The 12,071-nt window shown below is 42.5% G+C and overlaps 1 protein-coding gene and 1 pseudogene across 2 annotated transcripts in view; one reads left to right on the top strand and one right to left on the bottom strand.

Annotated features, from left to right (window-relative positions):
- Positions 1-5,462, top strand: part of PEX5 (peroxisomal biogenesis factor 5) — a 36,512-nt gene extending 31,050 nt beyond the window's left edge. Inside the window, exon 16 of the mRNA XM_011952547.1 lies at positions 5,292-5,462. The gene's annotated coding sequence lies outside the window, so the exon portion shown is untranslated. The remainder of the gene's footprint in view (positions 1-5,291) is intronic.
- LOC105521250 lies at positions 2,167-2,551 on the bottom strand (annotated as a pseudogene). The gene has a single exon (XR_001003245.1). The product of XR_001003245.1 is annotated as an Ig lambda-6 chain C region-like (transcript).
- Positions 5,463-12,071: the final 6,609 nt, after the last annotated feature.

Here is a 12,071-nt window from a genome sequence, read left to right on the forward strand (position 1 = left end):
ACAGGCGGTCCTCAGGCCAAGCTGGATGAGTCTCCTGGTCACTTATACTCTCCAGCGTCAAGTCGTTTTCTCTCCAAGCTGTTATATGGACATCATCATCGTCATCTTCTTCATCTTTGTATCGTGGTGAGCATCTTAAAGACAGGCGGTCCTCAGGCAAAGCTGGATGAGTCTCCTCGTCACTTATACTCTCCAGCGTCAAGTCGTTTTCTCTCCAAGCTGTTATTTGGACATCATCATCATCATCATCTTCATCTTTGTATCGTGGTGGGCATCTTCAAAACAGGCGGTCCTCAGGCCAAGCCTGGACACGTGATGGTAAAATCTGGGCATCATCATTGTCTTCCTCCCTTGGTGGTAGAGGTTTTTTTTTTTTTTTTTTTTTTGAGACGGAGTCTCACTCTGTCGCCCAGGCTGGAGTGCAGTGGCCCGATCTCAGCTCACTGCAAGCTCCACCTCCCGGGTTTACGCCATTCTCCTGCCTCAGCCTCCCGAGTAGCTGGGACTACAGGCGTCCGCCACCTCGCCCGGCTAGTTTTTTGTATTTTTTAGTAGAGACGGGGTTTCACCGTGTTAGCCAGGATGGTCTCGATCTCCTGACCTCGTGATCCGCCCAGTGATTTGCTCGCCTAGGCTCCCCAAAGTGCTGGGATTACAGGCTTGAGCCACCGCGCCCGGCGGTGGTAGAGGTTTTAAACTCAGGCTATCCTCAGGGGAGCAGTAGGAATTTTGGGCTGTATAGTTCATCATGTCAGGTGACAGCTCATTTTCCTGAATATCACACTCCTCCAGGTCTGGAACAGGAGAGTAGCAATTTTGGGCTGTTAGTTCATCATTTCCGGTAACATCTCCTCCACAATATCAAGGTCACATTCCTCCAGGTCAGGAACAGGAGCTGTGGGCATCTTTTGGTTGCTGTTGTGCTGCAGGTCGTGGCCCTCTGTGGCTCCCACATCCAGCTTGCCAGGCTCTACAGTAGTGGATTCTGATTTTGTAGCAGCCACAGCCTCATAAATATCAGATTCATAACTGGATGCTGCATTCCCCCTGTGCCAGCCACAGCTGGAACTGACTTTGGGGCACACACAACAGGTCAGTATATTCCCCATGGGATATCTACACGCCTGTCCACACTTGCCTGAGCCTTCGATGAAACTGAAATGGTGTTGCCCTAGCAGCCACGCTACTGAGGCTGGCACAGCACTTGTAGAAGCAGCCTGACCCCAGGCAGATCTGGGGCCTCAGCCCTTACTCTGCCGCTATTTGCTGTCTTCTCTGAAAAATAAACGAACACGGCAAGGCACAAAATGTGCTGGGACACAGTACAGTCGGAGCTCCTCCTCCTTCTACTGCTAGCTACCGACTGAGGGCTGCTGGCCCTGGCTGATGCCTACAACCCACAAAGCTTCTGATGTCACCTGGTTACCAGGAAACAGCCAGGCCAGGCTAGTGACTCACAACGTCCAGCCTCACAGCCCCACCCCACGCCTCACAATGCCCATCCCTGCTTCTGCCCATCTTGTGGCCACCCAGCCCCTCTGTGCTGACTGCACTACTCAGGCTTTTATTCACCCTCGGCTGCCTGAGCTTTCCAGTCCTGAGAAAAGTGCAGGGGGTTTGTTATTGGAAGTCACACTTGGCAAGAAACTCAATATAAAACCCTGGTACAGCCAGGCGCAGTGGCTCATGCCTGTAATCCTAGTACTTTGGGAGGCTGTGGGGGGTGGGGGGTGGATCACCGAGGTCAGGAGTTCGAGACCAGCCTGGCCAACATGGTGAAACCCCATCTCTGCTAAAAATACAAAACGTTAGCTCTGCGTGGAACCCCATCTCTACTAAAAATACAAAATGTTAGCTCTGCGTGGTGGCAGGCATCTGTACTCCCAGCTACTCAGGAAGCTGAGGCAGGAGAATTGCTTGAATCCAGGAAGCTGAGGTTGCACAGTGAGCCGAGATCACTCCCTTGCACTCCAGCCTGGGTGGCAAGGGTGAAACCCCGATAATTTAACATGGGTCCTTTTCTATTTTCCGTAAGTGTCAGCCAGTCTGTAATCCCAGCTACTCAGGAGGCCGAAGCAGGAGAATTGGTTGAATGTGGGAGGCAGAGGTTATGGTGAGCCGAGATAGTGCCATTGCACTCCAGCCTGGGAGACAGAGCGACACTCCCTATTTTGCAGGGGCCACTGTCTTCTCCACGGTGCTCCCTTCATGCGTGACCTGGCAGCTGTAGCTTCTGCGGGACCTCCACTGCTCGGGCGTCAGGCTCAGGTAGCTGCTGGCTGTGTACTTCTTGCTCTGTTTGGAGGGCGTGGTCATCTCCACGCCCTGAGTGATGGGGGTACCATCTGCCTTCCAGGTCACCATCAAGATTCCTGGATAGAAGTCACTCATGAGACACAGCAGTGTGGCCTTGTTGGCTTGGAGCTCCTCAGAGGACGGCGGGAACAGTGACCGAGGGGGTGGCCTTGGGCTGACAATTCCTGATATCAAATTGTGCTGCAAAGCTGTAGGTAGCCAATATTCCAATATACCTGGTCCTGTGATGTGCCATGGTGCTCCAGCTTGAGAGTAACTATGTAGAAAACAATGCCCCGGAGAAGCTGAGTTGCACACAGCTCCCACCTAAGCAGTCAGGGCCACAGACAGCTGTTTTCTCCCTAGGACAGGGCTCCAAGTCGTCTGCAAACCACCGCGGTGCCCCCTGAAGCGCGTCCTGAAAGAACCGAAGCCGCTTTCCTACTCATTCCGGACGCCGCACACTCCATGCAGTGTCTGCGGTGAGCTGTTTTCACTTTTGACTGTAATGAAAAAATTGTTGCTATGAATATTCTTGTAGTTATTTCCTAGTGCATGCGTGCAAGAGATTTTTGGCTGCATATCAAGGAGCACTAATGGTAAAACAATTCATTAGTTTACAGAAACTTCTATTTTCCTTATTTGGTAAGAATTATTCTCTTAAAAAATTGTGAATGTTATATTATTCATGCTTTTACATTAGAAACATGAATAGATTTTGAAATTACTTTAGAAATCTTCAGATATAGACTATTACCTATTAATATAATACTGATAATGATATTATTATCAGTATCTGTGGTGGTATTAGTTTAGTCAAAATTTTGAAATTCATCTTGGGATTTTAGAAATTATACTGAAGCTAGCATCAATGAGCAATACAATTACTGTTGATAACCCAAATTTATCAGAGACATGTGGCATCTTAAAATTTTACTCAGATAATGCATTTGGGTGACTTTGTAGTCTGCAAAATTTGCAGTCACAGCTAAGGTTAAGAAAACCATTTTGTAAATGGGCAAAGGACATGAACAGACACTTTTCAAAATAAGACATTCATTTGGTCAATAAATATATGAAAAAATGCTCAACATTACTAATGAAATGCAAATCAAAACCACAATGAGATACCATCTTAACACCAGTCAGAAAGGCTATTATTAAAAAGTCAGAAAAGTAACACGTTAGTGAGGTTGCAGAGAGAAGGGGACTTATACTCTGTTAGTGGGAATGTAAATTAGTCCAGACACTGTGGAAAGCAGTTTGGAGGTTTCTCAAAGAACTTAAAACTACCATTTGACCCAGTAGTCCCATTACAGGGTATATACCCAAAGGAAAATAAATCATTCTACCCAAAAGACACATGCACTCATATGTTCATTGCAGCAGTATTCATGATAACAATGACATGGAATCAACCTGGATGCCCATCAATGGTGGATTGGATAAAGAAAATGTGATACGTATACAATATAGAATACTATGCATCCACAAAAAAGAACAAAATCATGTCCTTTGCAGCAACATGGTTGCAGCTAGAGGCCATTATGCTAAGCAAATTAACACAGGAACAGAAAACCCAATACCACAGATTCTCACTTGTAAGTGGGAGCTAAACATGTAGTACACATGAACATAAAGATAAGAACAATAGACACTGCAGACTACCAGAGAGGTGGGAGCGGATGAAGGTTTGAAAAACTAATGGGTACTATGCTCACTCCTCTGGGTGACGGGGTCATTTGTACACCAAACCTCAGCGACATGCAGTTTTTCCATGTAACAAACCTGCATGTGTACTTCCAGAACCCGGAATAAAAGTCAAAAACAAAACAAAAAAAACCCATTTTACAAAGACACTATTTAAATTATTTGTGATCAATTTAAATATTAATTAAATCAAATTCTTTTTTGAGACGGAGTTTCACTCTTGTTGCCCAGGCTGAAGTGCAATGGCACGATCTTGGCTCACTGCAACCTCCGCTTCCTGGGTTCAAGCGATTCTCCTGCCTCAGCCTCTAGAGTAGCTGGGATTACAGGCGTCTGCCACCATGCCCGGCTAATTTTTGTATTTTTAGTAGAGACAGGGTTTCACCACGTTGGCCAGGCTGGTCTTGAACCCCTGATGTCAGGTGATCCGCCTGCCTCGGCCTCCCAATGTGCTGGGATTACAGGCGTGAGCCACCATGCCTGGCCCAAATTCCTTAAACACTCACAGCCATATATACATTACCTACTCTTAAATAATGACAAAGGTAATAACAACTTACTTTATCTCCAGGGCAAGTGTAAGTGCTTTAGATTCCATTTAATCTAGTGTTTTAGAAAGGAAAATCCAAACACTTGCATAAGCTGTAATACACCCAAGCTGGAAATGACTTAGGGGGCCAAAACGGACATGACAGGCCCTGCTGCATAGCGAGTGCCCTGTGTGTGCACCTGTACATTCCTCCCCTCCCCGAGTTGTATGGGGTGCACTGTGTCTTTACCCTAAGTCCCTTCTTGGTCAGTCCCTGGTTGTTGTCCCTTTTTGGTGGTCAGCAAGAGACGTGCAGTTTCAGTTCGATGTGGAGTTGGGATGGCAACTTCAGGGAGGGGAGTTAGTTGGTCTAACTAATATCAGTTAGATGCTATTTTACAAACTTAGAAGTTCAACCTTGAATCAAGGGTGTGAAGAAATAGACTCCATCTCTTGATGGGGAGAGAAGAAATGACACACTGCCAAGAGATGTGGATACAGGGAGGTATGATTTATTGATGACTATTATGATAGTGACTTATCACAGTGGCCTTTAAGAGTCCTTCCAGGATTCATATAGATGCTTAATGGTCTTTCTCATATCAACTAAAATAGGAATTCATTGCAATTGAGACATCTTCTGGTCTTTAAATTTAAGAATATTCTAGAGATGGGCAAACTATTCTAGGTCAAAGTTTCCTCAAGTGCAAACTGTACAACTGGGTTTTATTCAATTTACTCATTTGTTTTTCTTTAGAAATGTACAGCCTCTGGAGACCCTGCTTCTGAATGAGTGGGATGGAGTTTCCTTGGGATCCTGAACTCATATTGGATTCGCTACCTACCATCTTGGACAATTCATGTAGGAAAACAAATCCTCATTTGTTCAAACAATAGATGAAAATTATTAAAGTTCGAACACACATTACATGGCAGCCTTGTGTTTCAAAGAAAAGAAAAGAGATAGTTGAATCAGGGTAAAACAACCCACTCACAACCTTAAGCTAAGACACTTACATAGCTTGTCTTCTAGCAAACTGCATATTTAATCTGCTAAGGCAATGGGTCCCTTGTCTGGAGATGGGGACTGCCACTCAGGGTCATATCTTTTGTTCTCCTCTGAACTCTACTCTAGTTGAAGTTTTCTAAAAATCTGGGAACTCTTATCCCCCAATCCCTGCAAAATGGCTTAATCTAACATGTCACAAAGAAGGAAACTTCGTGTCTTAACTTGGGTTAAAAAATTTTTCTAGCTTGACATAATTTTCAAAGGTTTCATCAGTTTAAAAAGATTCTTGTGCTGACTCCATTAGCAATATCTGGCAGCTGCTACTAGGCAGCAAAATCTACCATGACTACCACTATTATATATTTGCAGTTCTCTTACTTTTTTTTTTTGAAAAAAAATTATTTTTAATTTTTGTAGGTACATAGTAGGTATATATATATTTATGGGCTAAATGAGATATTTTGATACAGGAATGCAATTTGTAAGAAACAGAGTAAATGGGGTATCCATCATCTCAAGCATTTATCCTTTGTGTTACAGACACTCCAATGATATTCTTTTCGTTATTTAAAATGTATAATTAATTATTTTTGAGTATAGTCACCCTGTTGTGTTAGAGAATACTAGATATCATTCATTCTTTCTAATTATTCTTTTGTACCCATTAACCATCCCCACTCCCCTCACCCACCCCACTACCCTTCCTAACCTCTGGTAACTATCCTTCTATTCTATCTCCATGAGTTCAATTGTTTTAATTTTTAGCTCCCTCAAATAAGTGAGAACATATGATGTTCGTCTTTCTTTGCCTGGTTTATTTCACTTAACGTAATGACCTCTAGTTCCAACCATGTTGTTGCAAATGACAGGATCTCATTCTTCTTTCTGGTGTTCTCAAAGCCAAAAATATCTTTAATTGTTTGGACCATACTAGAAGCAGGCACAAAGTCAAATAGCCTTCAACATTCAAACAGAAATGGACACCAACAGTCTTCTGGTCCATATTGGGCTCACTTAGGAAGTTAAAATGAGATCTATAATCTCAATGTTTTTGTTTGAATAGACGACCTAACAGTGGAAGAAGAAAACATGATAGGCATATGTGTTCCAGTAAAAGAAAGAAAAAAACATCAATCATAGGAGTCCAAACTATTTGGAATTGCCAACTCTGGCACTAAGCAGCAGATGGAGCCAAAGGACCTTAGTAGCAACCAACAGATTTGCTGCCCTCTCCCTTACTTTCTGCTTTCTCCTCCATCTACCCAAGATTGCTAGGCCTCAGGGTGTGGAGTTAACAGTATAGGCTCGGGATTCTGACTGCCCAGCTTCACAGTACCATGTTTGCTACTTGGGTGAGCTTAGATGACTGACTTAACTTGGTTTTCCTCTTTGCAGAATAGGAATGTTAAGAAAAACCCTACCTCCCAGGGTTATTGGTAAGGTTAGAATAATTATTACTTATCATCATAAGGAATAGTTCCTGCCACATAAGTTTTAAAAACGTTAGCTATTACTTGCTGAAACGCATTCCTTTTTATATTTTAACATCTTCAGTGGCATCTAATCCTGTTGCATTGCCACCTCTCCTTTAATCCACACCTAGGCTCCATGGGGAACTTCCTATGACAAATTGGCTAGGAAAAAATTTGAGGTCTGATTTACCGATGGTTCTGATGATATGCTGCTACCTCCTAAAAGTGGATGACCACAGCATTATAGAATTCCCCGAGGGTGATCCTGAAAGGCGGTTAGGAAGAAATATCTTCTTGTCAGAACTTTGAGCAGTGCACTTAGTTGTCCATTTTACCTGGAAAGAGAAAGGCCAGAAGTTACGGATCTATACTGATTCATGGGTAGTGGCGGATGGTTTGGCTCTATGTTCAGGGACTTAGGGAGGACTGACAATGAGTCTATCATTTCATCACTCAGAAGTAACTGGTCTGATAGAATTATAAAATAGTTTGTTAACAACTCAATTATGGCATCAGCTGAGTGACAATGCCATGAGGGCTTAGGGTTCTGTCCTATAAGATGTAGCGTCTGATCAGAATCAATGACCAATATATGGTAGTTTCTCTCCCATAGTCAGGAAATATAGGTCTAGGAACGGAAGGCTGGAAGGAGAAGTGGCCTTCCTCATTGTTATCTGTTATCCACACACAAAATTTGTGCTTCTTGTTCCTGCAACTTTGGAAACTTTGATTTAGATGCTTAGTTCTCAAGGGATGAATACGTCTACCATGGTACATAATTATGATTCCATTGAACTGGAAGTTGAGACATCACCTGATTATTTTGGGCTTCTTGTTTACTCTGTTGTCTCTACAGCATCCTTCAAGATCAGCTCAGGAGGACTCTCCTTTCACAATGGCAAAAGGCTAATTAAGCTGTTTTCTCAAGCAAAACAACTCTTTTTACACCCCATCTCTATCCTTATGTCACGTAGACAGTGCTGCAGTTCTTTTTTTCGTAGCAATTTTTTCTTCCTGTTTTACTTCTATGTGGTTTTAATTGAAAAACAGCCAAATGATAATTACATATATAAACATCCTGCCTCCTCTGTTGTGTCTGATTAAGACTTAGTAAGAGGCCTCAGGGTCTCCACCTGTTAGTATGTTGTGGTTTGTCTTGTATCTTTGGAGACAGGAGAGATCTGCGGCCTGTATACGTTTGTTGGAAATAAACTGCTTCTGTTTTTGAAAATTGGAATTTGCTTTATTTATTGCTGAAAACTTATGCCTTTGAAGTGAAAATATAAATTGCCTAAGTAATGTTCTCAAAACCAGTTCTTACACAAGATAATTTCTCTTAAATGTCTAGCACAGTGCCATTCAAGCATTCAGTAAACATTAGTTGAGTATCATTTAAGTTACAGACATTGGAAATACAGAGTCACTCCCCTCAAAATCTAGCCTAGAAGAGTAAGTGGCCATGAACACATAAGTTAAGAATTTCAGGCACTAGGGCAGCAGTAGCTGAGCGGTAAAATGGGGGCATAAGGGAGGTAAGTAGGTATAGGTGTTTCCCCAATCTTGGGCCCTATCAGAGCCTCAGGAGATGCCTGTGGCTGGCAGAGGCCTTAGCATGCCCAGATGAGGAAGGATTCAATGATAAGGAAAGAATGAATCTATTTGCAGACTTGGAATCTCACTCTTTTTGCCCAGGCTGGAGTGCAGTGGCTTAATCTCAGCTTGCTGCAATCTCCACCTCCCAGGTTCAAGCAATTCTCCTGCCTCAGCCTCCCGAGTAGCTGGGATTACAGGTGCTTGCCACCATGCCCGGCTAATTTTTGTATTTTTAGTAGAGATGGGGTTTCACCATGTTGGCCAGGCTGGTCTCCAACTCCTGACCTCAAGTGATTTGCTCGCCTAGGCTCCCCAAAGTGCTGAGGTTATAGGCGTGAGCCACCACGCCTGGCCACAGGCAGGACTTTAAACTGCACCGAAGCTTCATGTGTAGGACAGATCACCTGTGTGGGAGCATGTGGCTTTGAACTCTGAGTACCAGCCATAGATGCACAATCTTGGATCGGCTGCCCAAATTCTGTTCCTCTTCTGTCTTCTGGCCTAGAGAGAGAACTGTGGTGTCACTAACCTTGGATTCAATTACCTTAAGAATCTCCACTCACAAGAACTCAAATTGCTTTGGAGTTGTTAATTACAGCAGTTTTTGAACAGAGGTGGATTAATCGTGAGCTAATGAAGTTTAAGCTTCATGACCTAAATTCCACTGCACCAGCTACCTCCAAGGTTCTGGGAGGGGCCCTGACACTGTGTTTGCAAGGGTACATGCTTTTGTAAACTTCGCAAAAGTAAACTATTTTTAACGCAGTTAGTTAAGATGGCTGTCTCTTTCTACTCCAACCCCCTCTCTGCCATACTTCTCCTTGCACTGGAGAGGGCTGAAGTAGGACCATGGACTTTCATATTGGTAATTTTGTATTCTTTTACTTATAGAGGGTTCCTTGAACTGCACAAGCTTCAGTCTCCTCCCTGGATCCATCCCTGGTTCTGATCATGACTATGATTTCACCCAAGTCAATGTTTAGATTGTATTAATAATAAAATGAGATAAAACAGTCCTTATTATTAAAAGTATGTACTGTATTTCTTAAGAAAAGAAGCAATTCAGTGAAATTATTACTATTATTTTTGAGACAGAGTCTCGCTCTGTCACCCAGGCTGGAGTGCAGTGGTGCGATCTCGACTCACTACAACCTCCACCCTGCCAGGCTCAAGCAATTCTCCTGCTTCAGCGCCCCCCGTAGCTCGGACTACCGGCACATACCACCATGCCTGGCTAACTTTTGTATTTGTGGTAGAGATGGGGTTTTGCCATCTTGACTAGGCTGGTCTACAAACTCCTGACTTCAGGTGATCCACCCGCCTCGGCCTCCCAGAATGCTGGGATTACAGGCTTGAGCCACTGTGCCAGGTCCAGTGAAATTATTTCTTACCCAAAGAAGGCAATTAAAAGAGCCTGTGCATGGAGCACTAATTCTGGGGATCAGATTTGCCAAAAAAAATCAATAAACTGAAGAGGTTTAAAATGCATCCATTGCTTTTTCATTAGTATAGGAATGGTGGAAGAATAAAAATAAAATCAAAGATGATGGATTGATTAACCAGGAGGAAAGGAGAGATGATTGAGATTAAGGGTCATGGATCAGGGACGGAAGGGAAGACATGGGAAGATGACTGTCAGTAGACAGATATAAAAAGAAAAAGGAGATGAATGTGCCTAGGTCCAGCTGCTTTTAAAAAGAGTTTTAAATCTAGATGCCAGTAAATCAGAAATAAATTGTGACTGGAAGCCAACAAAGTCCAACAGAAGAAGCAAGGAGAGATCTAAGAGAGCTGCTTGGAAAGAATATGAAGAAGGAAGCCTGGATCCAGGAAACTACTGAGAAGCACCTTAATGCAAAAGATTCCATCTTCTTTTCAAGTATTCTTTCTGTATTATATTCATCAGAATAGGTCATGCTGCTGGAATAAGTTAACCCCCAAATCTCCACAGCTCACACAAACACCATTTATTTATCACTATGCTATAAACCTGCTGTGGTTGGTGGAGGGCTTGGCTCCACATAGTAACTCAGGGACCCAGGTTGACCTAGGCTCCACCATCTTGTAGATGCACCATCTGGAACATGTAGTTGCTAGGGCAGCAGAATAGAGAAGCTGGAGCATCTTACTTGGACTTTTCACTGCCTCCACTTGGAATTAACACACATGGCATCCATTCACATTTCATTGGCCAGAGCTAGTCACTGGGGATTTGGAAAATAAATATTTAATGAGTATTCCTGTGTATGCTGCATCCTGTCTGAATCTTGATAGTGATGCTGTCAGTTTTTTCTTGCCTTGGAGAGGCTTCTGACGTGCAGTTTTGTGCAGAAATTGGATGCAGTCTGAGCCTCCCCAGAGTGGGATTTGAATACATTTTGCATTTGATTGCTTTGACCGGTAGGGTCTCCAGTTTAGTCTGTGCTGAGGGTGATTACTCGAATTTTGTGTCTCCCCTCTTCCCTACCTCCAGTGCCCCCTGAGCGTCATTAACTTTAGGATTATTTTCATTCTATGTTCATGCATTCATTTCTTTATTTATCCAACATTTATTAACCTCTTACTGTATGTTATGGCTTTACTTGGCCTTGCAGATTCAATGAAGACTAAAACACAGTTCTTATTCTCAAGAAGCTCCCACTTTGGAGACAGTAAGCAAGTTAATACAGATTACATAGACATGGCAGCAATTTCTAGCTGGAAGGATCAGAAAGGACTCCATGTAGGTGACAGCTCAGTGTATTTATAAACTTGGGGAGATTTGGGAATTTATCATCTGTAGGAGGCTGAAAAATGTATACACAAGAACTCAGATATGCATAAATGTGGTGTTCTCTACTTTTTTTCTTTCTGTTTTTTTGTATATAGATATTTTTATTTTACATTTGAAAAAGACTCAGAGGTGTGAAGAAACTTGTCAAGATCCTTCCTATATATTGGTTTTGTTGAGGCCTGGTTTTAAACTCAACCCAACTTTGTATGGCTCTGAAAACTGGGCTCTTAGCCACCACATGATTCTGCTACCTAATCATCTATATGTTCCTATCTTTTCCTTTTTTTCCAGAATAAAAGAGAAAAAGTGGGGGAAAAAAACATTTTTTTTCAGGCAAGGATTAATTTTTAATGACATCCTTTCCTGTGCTAAATGTGAAGTCGCTTTTGTTGCAATGCCAGTCAAGTATTTAGTCTTCAGTTTCTTTATACTATTTGTATTCAAAATATACTTGATCTTAAAAAAGTAGGGGAATACTTAATTTGGTCTGTTTTCAGATTTCTGCCATTAATTTGGCACACATTCAAAATGGTCAGATGATTTAATTACTTATTATTTTTATGAGTTTAGTTATTCTAAAGTAGTTTCCAATCTATGGATCTTAGTTTCTAGGAGTCTTTTTTTTATTATTATTTTATTATTATTATTATACTTTAAGCTCTAGGGTACATGTGCACAATGTGCAGGTTT

Source organism: Colobus angolensis, unplaced genomic scaffold, assembly GCF_000951035.1.
Source record: "Colobus angolensis palliatus isolate OR3802 unplaced genomic scaffold, Cang.pa_1.0 Scaffold11, whole genome shotgun sequence".
Taxonomy (NCBI): domain Eukaryota; kingdom Metazoa; phylum Chordata; class Mammalia; order Primates; family Cercopithecidae; genus Colobus; species Colobus angolensis.